The following is an 11,229-nucleotide window of genomic DNA, read 5'->3' as shown; positions in this document are numbered from 1 at the left end:
TTTTCTTTAGAGTAGATCGTTCATTATTTCTTTTTTGTTGCTATATTCTTTTAGTATTTGCTTTTATGGAAGTTATTTATCTCTCCTTCTATTCTAAAGGAAATTCTTGCTTGATATATTATCTTAGAATACAGCTTTCTTTCATTCAGGACTTTGAATATGCCTTGCCACTGCCTTCTGCGTGTTGTATTTCTGTAGGAAACGTGTTTACAAATATAATGTATATAATTATATACATATGTAAAGTATACTTAGAAATGAAGTTAACAAATAAGATGAAAACCTATACATTAAAAAATAGAAAACGTTGATGAAAGAAATTAAATCTGATCCAAAAAAATGAAAAGATCTATTATGTTAATGATGCAAAACTATGTGGTTGAAACAAACATACTACAAAGCAATCTACATTTAGTGTGATTCATGTCAAATAACCCATGAGATTTTTCCATTAATAGAACAAATAAATTCAAAATTTATATGTAACCACAAAGATTATGAGTTACCAAAATAATCTTGAAAGAGAGTATTAAATCTAATAGTGTAAAATACTCTGATGTTAAAGAGTCCTATAAAGCTTTAGTAATTTAAACAACATGATACTGGATCAAAAACAGACACCAATCAATAGAAGAGTGTAGATCACCCAGATATAATCCCTCACACCTATGATCAATTAACACATGAAAAAGGAAGCTAGAGTATAAAATGAAGAAATGAAATTCTCTTTAATATGTTGTGCTGGGGAGAATGAACATGTGAAAGATAGATTAGAGTATTTTCTCACATTCTATACAATCTATGAGCACAGAATATCTTTTATTTATTTTGTTTACTTAATTTCTTGCACCTTTAATTTATAGAAATTGTTTAGTTCTTTTATTTCACTTATCAATTTTATTCCTATTTTATTCTTTTTGGTATAAATATACACACAATTGTTTTCCTAAATTCTGTTTCTGATAATGTGTTGTTAGTATTTAAAAATGCAACAGATATTTGTATATTGATTTTGTAATTTGCAAGTTTACTAAGTTTGTTGACTATTTCTAACAGTCACTGGAGCAGTCTATTGAATTTTCCATTTATGTATAATTATGCCATATGTATAAATGTACTACTTGTTTACAAGTTGGATGCCTTTCATATTTTATCTTGACTAGTTTTTCTGGCTAGGACTTCTTGTAGTGTAATTTAGGACTTGTGAGAATAAGCTACTTTTTTGTATTACTGGATCAGTGAAAAACCTTCCTGTATGTTAACATTGAACTTGATCTTAATCTTGGGTTTTTCATATCTGGCTTTTATTTTCTTTAGTTATATTCTATCTAGGGAGAATTTGTTAAGAATTTTTTGTATACAAAAGTTAAGATCAGTTCTGTCGATAACATTGCTACATTTTTTGAGATTGTTACTTTTGACTTCTCTGTTATTTAAGGGATGGTATCTCATTTATTGATTTGCATATGTTAAATAATATTTATGAATCAAGACCAAATCAAGCTTAACTATAGTTTATAATACTTATAATATTCAATGAATTCAAGTTGCTAATATTTATTTAGAATGGAATATACACATACTGAAAGAAAAATTTACATTGTAGATTGAGTGTACATTTATTTATTTAAAAATTTTTCACTCATTTTGAATTTGGCTTATGTTTAATGGAATTTATTTCTAAATAAAAAATATAACTTTTGGTAGAACTTGATTTACTACAGTTTACTGATACAGAACATAGCTATCATTTACAATTAGTGCACAAAGTAGTTGCCTTAAAATGCCGTATTATACTAATAATGCCAACTGTTTCAGGACTGGGAAACATATTGCTTCCTAAAATGCATTACCTGGTCTTTTCCACCCCAACCCACATATAATGTTATTTCTTTGTTTATTGATTGTTTGCCCCTTAATGGAGTCACTGCTTATAGAACCCAGCACCTTGTGCATAAATGTATTAATCAACATCTTTTTGGAACACTTAACAGAAGCCACAAGATTATGTAATATAAAAATGACAAGAAAATTTATCCCTTCTAGGGACTGAAAAACCTCTGAGTGAAAGAATGGCAAAAATAAACATTTGTAAGTGTACAGTAAGATTTTCTCTTGTGTAATTTTAATGTAGAATATTAAATTACATTTGCTTACATATAGCACTGAATTACAATTTAAAACAAAAATTCCCGCCTTTGGGATTTGTTAAATTTGATTGATTACTTTAATAAAATTTTTATTCATAAATATTTACCATTTATTTATAAACATACCAAATAAGCTGATATTTATTCTGCTGATGTTTTGAATATAGAGCTACTTATTGCAGTACACAGATTAATAAATACTTCTGTTTCAAAATCAAATTTTCTTCACTTTAATTACAACAGATAATGAAATTGTTATACATTTTCTGTAAAGGTTTTACACAAATTTCACTTTAAATACCAAAACTTTAAAATAATTTTTTTATTTTTTGCATATGTATACTCTGTTCACTAATCTGGTATAAATTTGTGTACAAAACGAAGGAGATTGTTTGTATTTAATAAAACGCAAAATTAAATTATTTAAAAAGAGTTTGTGGTGAAAATATTTGCAGATCACACTATAAATATAAACGTCCTATATGTTTCATATTAACTGGATGAATGAGAAAGAAAGACTGGCTGAATGTTACACTTGGGTTGCTAGGAGACCTGTCATTTTGTGATGTCACAGCCACTCAGGTTGAGAACCATTTTCATGGCCTAGCAGTTTAACTGTGCAGGCCTGCTAAAGCAGCATTTGAAGCTGCAGTGCTCAAAATCATGCAGATTAGAAAAGTAGCTTTAGAAAAAGTTATTTGACATGGAACATATTACTTCAGAAATTCAAGATGTGTCTCCTAAAGTTGGACCAAGTGGTTCAGGAAACTCCGGTAGATATCTATTTTGTGATCAAACATTCTCTGGGGACTTGGATTTGAGGTTTATGATTGAAGAACATGTTTTTCAGACTTGTCTGAAGAATCCTTGATAAAAACACCATGTTACACATATTGTGTCTCTGAACCAGATGAAGATAATTATTTTTTGCTCTCTGACATTTCCAAGAAAACTCTGGAAAATGGCTGGGAGTGACCAATTTAAATCCATCTTGTGGGATGATAATGGAACTTCCATAGTGATTGATGAAGTTGTCTTTAAGAAGGAAGTTTTGGAAAAAAAGGCCCCTTTCAGAATATTTGAAACTGGAAGTATGAAAAAGTTTTATTAGACTGCTTAATCTTTATGGGCTTTGTAAAGTGTGGCAGAAATTTCAACGATCTGCTTGTCTAGCTGAATTTCTGGAAGAAGAAAAAGAAGTCTCTGTTTTATGCAAGGTATTCAGAAATTTTAGTTATCACTTGGTAACTTAGATATAAAATTTTATTTTGTACATCAATCTCTGATAATATAAATGTAAAGCTTGATTTTGAAAATTGTATAAATCTGTAAAGGCTAAAATTCTTAATTTTTTTAAAAAATGAGAACAGTGCCTTAATTATTCAAGATTATGAGAAACTTTGCAAGCAACTATGAATCTTAACAGAAATCTAAATAAAGGTACTAAAGCTGCTTTTCAAAAGTGGCATTCACCATTACTTCAAATGCTAACTTCTTAAATTGGATGACTATATTATTTAAATGTGTATTTTCCAAATAAGGAACTTCAAAATATCGTCAGCAATGTTCATATTTTGATGATATTATCTTTGCATAGTAAACGTGAAATCTGAGGTTTTATAAGTTATGCTTATTTTAGTCTTGTATTTTGGTTTAGAATATTACTAAAATCTTTCTACTTTGGTTGTAGATGCACTTATACCATAATCCAAATTTTAAACGAGACAGTCCCCAGCTTCTATTGAGAATAAAAAGAAGAGTTGGGATTAAAAATGCCTCTCTGGTATCTTCATTGGCTCAAGATTTCAACAAGAAGCCCTTTAAAGGAGGGGGTAATGTTGGTAAACATAATTCTGATTTTGTGTCTGACACTAGTGGAGAATGTGCATTTTTACCCTCTCCAAATTTAAACATGCCTCTAATAAGACAGCCCTCTACTAGCCACATAATTGATGATACAAATACCCCGATCAGAGGTGACTTTTCTCCTCCATCATCAATGTCACTTAGACCACCAAACAAATTTCAGTGGATCAACGTGCTATTTTAAATCAGTTGACCACTGTCCATGGGCACTCTCAAATCAGCTACACTGAAGCAAATGGCCGTGTTGTCAACTTCATTACAACCACAAATTCTACTTCTCAGTACAGCATCTTGTCTCCCAAACACAACAATTATTTTGGACTGATGTTGGTGCCTTCTACTTTTCCAAATAGATATCACAACATATCTGCCAATGAAGGTGGTTTTCTAAACTTCAACCAGGTATCAACCCACGGTTTCCAGTGCCAGTGATAGCTGATATATTTGCTAACTCCCTTTCATGGCCAACTCAACAGCCATCTTCAGTTTATGAACGTCACCCTAATTACAACTGATCTACCAGACGACTACCAGGTTATGCAGGATTACAAAGATTAAAATTGATGTTGCCAAATATTATCAAATATCAGCAATTTTCTTATTGAACAATTAACATAGATGTGTACATTTATTATCCTTATGTTTTTTTAAAATAGATAAAGATTTAAATGGGAGACTAAGTTACCATTTAAAGAAAAAAGAGATATTTGATTGATATGATCATTTGATGTAACAATATGGGTGTAAATTTAAGTAATTTCTGTAAGAAATAAAAGAAAATTGAAGAATTTGGAAAAAGACTAAAACATGGAGAGAGCTAAAATTACTAAGTGGTTTATGGTTCATCCTCGAAAGTATTAAAAGTGTTAAGTAAGGATATGTTGGAACAGGATATAGATGCTGGAACCAGCCCAGGGATCATGGTCTCTATTATGTCATCCATGGTATCAAAAAGTCTCATGATGTAGTCTCAGATGGCACAGTCAGCAAAGGGTAGAATTTAAGAATTAATTTTATCTATGGTCTTCTTTGTGCTGTTATAAAAGCATTCCAATTGGTGCTTTCTTTCCTCCCCTCAAGAGTCTACACTATATTTTCAAGTGAATATTTAATGTTACTTTTATGTTCCAGCCAAAGACAAGCTTACATCCTCTGGGTGGCACTTAATGCCTTTCCAACTCTAAGCCCACAAACTCAACATAGTTTGGTCATTTCATTATAGATCTGGCATCTGACTAACTTGGCATATCTTTATGTTTCACTGTTTCTGGAACTACATCCAGGCAAATGCTTATCAACCATATTAAATCCAACCTCACAACTTTTGCTCCAGCGCATCCTTAGACTTAGGATGTTCTCCTTTTACCTACTTAGACTTTCCCAGTCTCAGCATAGAAACCACCTCCTCCAGATATTTTCTGTCTGTCCCCCTTTCCTTGTCTAACTTGGATACCAGCACAGTAAGCACAGCACATGCCACAGGATGCATTTTAGTATTTAGTGAATGAAAAATACATGTTGACTTTAAGCAAAATCTACTTTCCTGAAACAGCAAAACTCTCTTGGTTTTCAAACTATTTCATTATGGTCTTTACTCTTCACCACAATCTAGCTATTTTTGTAGCCCAAGGACTAGTCACTCAAGACTGAACGTGTAGGTAGGTACAGGAGACAAAGTATTATTTTCTACTTAATTCATGCCTCCAGAGGCCTAAAGCATTCCATTCTCATTTGCTGGATTTTTTCCTGTCTCTTCATCACCCAACCACCGCAAAATAGCTGATTCTCTTCCCCATACCAATAACTATACTGCTTTCTAATTAATTGTCTTACAGAAGAGACAGTGCTATTGCAAATATTTAATGTAGGCTTATACACCCCACATAACTTGTGCCCCTTCTAACCTTCACAGTGGAAGTGTCTAAGAGGTACTAGCCCCTTGGTTGGGGTGCTCATATTCTGTAACTAAATTGCAATCAAACTGTGTGGACTAAAGGAGGTGAGGGTGATGGAATTAAAACTTTGTCCAACTGCAAGAATACCAAATTTCTGCAGATATTAGGAATTATAAAATATTCATGGAAGACTTTGACTATCTCCCATTAATTTAAAATAAAAGGTGAAGCATTTTCAGAATGTGAAATGAGCTGAAATTCTGGAAAAACTGTAGGCAAGGTCAGGGAGCCTAAGGCTTCTGCTCACAATCATGCAGCCTGTGTCAGCTGATAATACTAGAATGGCAACATTGATTCCTGAAAATGTGTCACCAGTTGTGAAGAAAGACTTTGATAATCTGAAGAATGGGCAAATGTGCCAAGATAAGCTCTAGCAACATTCCACAAATATGAGCTTTACCAAGAAAAGAAAAGAGCCACATGCAGTAGGAGATCTGTGTCTGGACAGCAGTGGTTTTCCTATAACAGAAACATCAAGCTTTAAAGTTTGTCAGCTCAACTCTCATGTTGGCTACGTTGTTGCTTACATTAGCAGTCTGTGGTTCAGATGGACTGGTTCAGCAGCTAGTTTTCAGCTCTCTTATCACACAGTGGGTCTTACCGTGATCATCATAACAAGGTTCTACACTGATAAGTCAAAAGCTACAGTTTACTTTCAAAATTAGAAACCCTAAAGAAGAATATTGTTTGTTTCTCCATCTCTACTTTTCTATCTGGGAAAACTAGACTATTGGCAAAAGTACAAATGTTGGCTGGTGATTTGAAAACGATTCTCTGATCTGTCCAGTGAATTCTTTCCACTAAATACTTCAAATCAGTCTACCACTGTGTGTGTGTGTGAAGATGGATTGTTAAGCTGTAAATAAGTTTGTTTTAGTTGAGTCATCAGTGAATTGTTCCTCTGCATCTTGCAGAATCTTTGTGAATTAAGAGTTTCAATGAGCCATCATATTTTCTTCTGATCAAGGAGAGGTAGATTATATTTCTCCCAGTATACTAATTTTTACCTGTTCATTGAATCCCGAGCTGATGCTAGGGCCAAGCCACTGAACCCTTGAATTGGACTGTGGCATATACATTCTCCAGTCCCCAGAGCCCAGCACAGGACTGTGTCTCCTTTTTAATTTAAGCTTATGTCCAAGTTTATTTTTCTTTTAATTCTCTTTGTTGACATGACTTCTTTTGGCTTTGAACACCCATAGACTAATTTATAGAGACTGAACGACTGATGTATTCCAGTTCAACTACAAATAGCAATAACCTTTCTTTTATTGGACTACCTGGAATACAGTGAGCATAGTCATCATTTTGAAAGCAGTCCTCAGTCCTAATAATGCAGAACATTTACAGTTCTTTGCCAGCACTTGAGCGAGGATGTTTCTTGTGGATCTCAGGGATTTTCCTCACATCCCCTAATGCAACCATGAGAAAACACCATATTGTTATCCAAAATCAAATTTTTGTCAGTATTGCATTCCCATTGCAAAACAGTTAAGAATTTTAGGAGTTTTGAGATTTTACCATGCTGAGATTTTTAGCAACCTAGCATGTTCCTTTCTTACTGATGCTGTTGGGGAGATGAGACCTTTGGTCAGAGACAGTGAACTTTATCACTCAAAGCAAGAGCAGTCATGGTTAACTTTTGTATCCATTCCCTAATCTCAGATGAATACACTGAGTGCAATTTTGATGCCTACAGAATCAGTGGGCTGTTATCATAAAGAAAGTTTAAGGCATGGTAAAACACTATTTATATTAGTATCTTTATGTATAATTTATTAGAATCACTTATTTATTAGTATCTTTATCTAGGATAAGTCTATCATGACTCAAGATTACTTGCTGCAAAACAATCATGAGAAATGACATGGGAATCAATGATCATTGTCTTTCCATTTTTCCTTCTGCTTTTATTGATATATAATTGACATAAAACATTGTGTAAGTTTAGGTGCATTGGGTAGATATTTGAGTTACATGTGACAAGAAGTAAATATTATAGCAACTTTATGGAGAATTCATTATCTCATTTAGATAAAATATTAAAGATATACAATTTGTCTTTTGGTTGTGATGAGAAAGCTTATGGTCTACCCTCATAACAACATTCATATGTTACATAAAGCAGTATTAATTGTATTTATCATGTTAATACATAGCATCCTTTCAAAATGTTTATTTAACGGCTGGAGGTTTGTATATTTTGAGTGCATTAATCTTATTCTCCTTTCCCAACCCCTGCCTCTGTTAACTACAAATCTGTTTTTTTCTATAAGTATGTTTGTTTGTTTTTGAAGTGTTCTTTAATGTATAACACTGTGTTAGTTTCTCTACATAACATAATGTTTGAAAATTTAAATACATTTCAAACTGATCACAAGAATAAATCTAGTTATGATATATTGCTATTTAAAGATATTTCATAGTTATTGACTATTCCCCATACAGTACATTTCTTGTCCTTGACCCATTTAATTTGCAACTGGAAAATTTTCTGTCTTAATTTTCCTCAACTCTTTCTTTTTCTTCACCACATTTCCCTCCTTCTTGTGAACAACCTGTTTCTTTCTATATGTATAACTCCTTTTCTCTTTTGTTATGTTAATTTGTGTTAAATTCCAAATATGGTTAAAATAATTTAGCATTTGTCATTATCTGTCTGACTTATTTCACTTAGCATGTTACCCTCTTGGTATACCCATTTGTTGCAAATGACAAGAACTTGTTATTTTTAGAGCTGAGTAATGACCCGTTGTATTTTTATGTGTGTGTGTGCATATATATAAATATACATATATATATTTAGTGTGTGTGCATATATATATATATATACAAATATAGATAAATCTTTAGTTAATAGATGGTTAGATATACACACTAATAACAGACATTTTTTTATCCATCATTTATTGATGAGCAATTAATTTGCTTCTATATCCTGGCTATTGTAAATAATGGCACAGTGAATATAGGGTTCAATTTATCTTTTCTGATTAGTGTTTTTATTCTCTTGGAATAAGTATCCAGATATGGAAATGTTGGATCATATTTCATTTTTAATTTTTAGGTAAAACTCCATAGTATTTTCCACAGTGACAGCACAAATTTACATTCTCTCAAGCATTGCATCAGGATTCTATTTCTTACATCCATACCAATATTTATATTTGTTATCTTTTTTATCATTGTCATTCTGACAGGAGTGACATAAAATCTCATTGTGTTTTGGACTTGCGTTTTTCTGATGGTTAGTGATGTTGACAATTTTCCTGTACCTGTTGATTACCTTTCCACCACTGTATATTCATTTTTTTTTGTAATGGGCTAAATGACCATAACTCGCTGATTTCATTTTTAGGCATTCTGTTGTGTTCCATTATTCTGTTTGTTCTGTGCCACTACCATATTCATTTCTGTAGCTTTGTATTATAACTTAAAATCAGGGACAGTGGTACTTCCTCTTTGTTCTTTGTCACAGTTGTTTGTGTTTTAGTTTGTTTGTTTTCTTTTTTTTCTAGTGATTTCAACTCTTTTATGTTTACATGTAAATTTAAGAATTATTTTTGTAAGTGTCTGAAAATGCACTTTGTATTTTGATAGGCACTGTACTTAATCTGTGTATTTTCTTGGCTAGTACTGTCATTTAAACAATATTTTTTTCCTAATACATGAACACAGTATATCCTTTCATCTGTTTGCATTATCTTCAATTTCTGTTATTTTACCTGCTTGGTTGGATACATTTCTTGATTTTTTATTTGTAATGCAACTGTAAATGAGACAGTTCCCTCACTTTCTCTATCAGTTAGCTTGTTGTTAGTGTGTAGAAATGCAAGATTTCTGTATGTTAATTTTACATTCGGAAATTTTAACAAATGCATTGATAAGCCCTAGTACTTTTGTGGCGTCTTTTTTAAGATTTCTGTTTAAAGTGTTTCATCTGTAAACAGATACTTTTACTCCTTTTTCTGAAATAGCTATATTTTCTTTACTTTTATTTTGGATAGCTATGGCTAGAATTTCCAATAGTATATTGAATAACAGTGGTAAGAGTGAGCATTGTTGTCTTCTTCCTGCTTTTATAGGAGATGCTTTCAGCTTTTAATTCGTGAGTGTCATGTTAGCTGAGTTCTTGTCATATATGACTTTAACTGTGTTGAGGTATGTTTCTTCACGCCCACTTTAGGAGAAATTTAATCATAAATAGATACTGAATTTGTCAAAACATTTTATGTCTCTTTTGAGGTGACCATATACTTTTTATTTTTCAATTTGTTAGTTTGGTGTATCATATTGATTAATCTGTGGGTAATGTATCAATTTTGCATCCCTGGGATAATAGGGACTTAATCATACTGTATAATCCTTTTAATATTTTGTTTGCTTTGTAACAGTTTAGTGATGATTTTTGCATCTCTGCTTATCAGTAGTATTTAACCTGTAATATTATGAGATATTTGTACCTGATTTAGTAGTAGTATGATACCAAAATTGGGATAGGAAGACTTCCTTACTCTTCAAATTTTTGGAAATCTCTGAGAAGTATAAGTGATAGCTCTTCTCTAAATGTTTGGCAAAAGTCACATGTGAAGCTGTCTAGGCCTGGAATTTTGTTTCTGGGGGATTTTATTTAATTACTTATTCAATTTCATTAGTGATAATCTGTTAATATATTCTATTTCTCATTCCATCCTGGAGATTAGGTCTTTCTAAGAAATTGTCCATTTCTTCTAGGGACACCATTTTAATTGGCCTATAATTTGTTGTATCATCTTATGATGCTTTCTGTTACTTTGATATAAGATGTAACTTCTCATTTATTTTGGAGCTTTTTAATCTGTACTCCATTTTTTGCTCATGAGTCTTGTTAAATTTATCAGATATATTTATCTTTCAAAAGCCATTATGTAGTTTGATTAGATATTTCTATTTTTAATCTTTATTTTTTTATTTCTGTTCTGACCTTCCAGGTGTCTTTCCATCTACTAACAAGTTTGTTTATTATTTTTCTACATCTTTTGCTTGTAAGATTATAAGTGAGAGATGTTTCTTATTTGTATATGTGGGATTATTTTGCTATAAGCATCCCTATTAATACTGCTTTTGCTATACCCCATGGACTTTGTTTTTGTTGTAATATTTCTTTATGTATTTTTTCTTTGATTTATGCAGCAATCCATTTGTTGTTTAATATTGTATGATTTATTCTCCAAACATTACAATTTTTCTCAGGTTTTTCCTTTTAGTAAACTTCTATT

At 31.8% G+C, this 11,229-nt stretch overlaps 1 long non-coding RNA gene across 1 annotated transcript; it reads left to right on the top strand.

Moving 5' to 3' along the window:
- Positions 1–3,092: 3,092 nt before the first annotated feature.
- On the top strand, positions 3,093–4,590 carry LOC140694167 (uncharacterized). Its single transcript, XR_012069919.1, has 3 exons — positions 3,093–3,367; positions 3,841–3,982; positions 4,370–4,590. It is a non-coding gene; the product is annotated as an uncharacterized lncRNA (long non-coding RNA).
- The last annotated feature ends 6,639 nt before the right edge of the window (positions 4,591–11,229 follow it).

Source organism: Vicugna pacos, unplaced genomic scaffold, assembly GCF_048564905.1.
Source record: "Vicugna pacos unplaced genomic scaffold, VicPac4 scaffold_20, whole genome shotgun sequence".
Classification (NCBI taxonomy): Eukaryota; Metazoa; Chordata; class Mammalia; order Artiodactyla; family Camelidae; genus Vicugna; species Vicugna pacos.
This window is presented reverse-complemented; position numbering and strand designations above follow the sequence as displayed.